The sequence below is a fragment of the Otolemur garnettii genome, unplaced genomic scaffold, assembly GCF_000181295.1.
Source record: "Otolemur garnettii isolate 467f Iridium unplaced genomic scaffold, OtoGar3 scaffold00217, whole genome shotgun sequence".
Classification (NCBI taxonomy): Eukaryota; Metazoa; Chordata; class Mammalia; order Primates; family Galagidae; genus Otolemur; species Otolemur garnettii.
In genome coordinates, this window is record NW_003852612.1 from 2,083,465 (window position 1) to 2,084,588 (window position 1,124).

Consider the following 1,124-nt stretch of genomic DNA (forward strand, 5'->3'; position numbering starts at 1 on the left):
TCATCACAATCAAGTAGATTTCATCCAACGGATGCAAGGCTGGCTTAACATATACAAGTCCATAAATATAACTCACCATATTAACAGAACCAAAAACAAAGACCATATATCCTCTCAATAGATGTAGGAAAAGCATTCAATAAAATTCAGCATCCTTTTCTAATTAGAACACTGAAAAATATAGGCATAGGTGGTACATTTCTTAAACTGATCAAAGCCATCTATAACAAACCCACAGCTAATATTTACTAAATGGAATAAAACGAAAAGCTTTTCCACGTAGAACTGGAACCAGACAAGGTTGTCCTCTATCACCACTACTATTCAACATAGTGCTGGAAGTTCTAGCCAGCACAATCAGGCAAGAGAAGCGAATAAGGGCATCCAAATGAGGACAGAAGAGGTCAAACTCTCACTCTTTGCCTACAAAATGATAGACTCAACCACAAGACTCCGGGAAGTGATGAAAAAATACAACAATGTTTCAGGATATAAAAATCAATGTCCATAAATCAGTCTTTGTATATGGCAATAAAAGCCAAGATGAAAAGCTAATCAAGGATACAATTCCCTTCACAGTAGCTTCAAAAAAATGAAATACCTAAGAATATACAAAACAAAAGAGGTAAAGGTCCTCTACAAAGAAAATCATAAAACCTTACAAAAAGGAATAACAGAAGATATTAACAAATGGAAGAACATACTCATGTTCATGGCTTGGAAGAATCAACATTATGAAAATCCCTATACTTATACTTCCCAAAGCAATCTACAGATTCAATGCAATCTCCATTAAAATACCGTCATCATACTTTCAAGAATTGGAAAAAATAATTCTTCATTTTGTATGAAACCAGAAGAGACCCTGTATAGCCAAGGCAATTCTTAGTAATAAAAATAATGCTGGGGGTATCACTCTACCACATTTTCAGTTATACTACAAGGCTATAGTGATGAAAACAGCACGGTATTGACACAAATATAGAGACACTGACATTTGAAACAGAATAGAAAACCATGAGATGAAAGTAACAGCTTATAGCCACCTGATCTTAGATAAATCAAGCAAGAACATACACTGGGGAAAAGAATCCCTATTCAACAAATGGTGCTAGGATAACCAC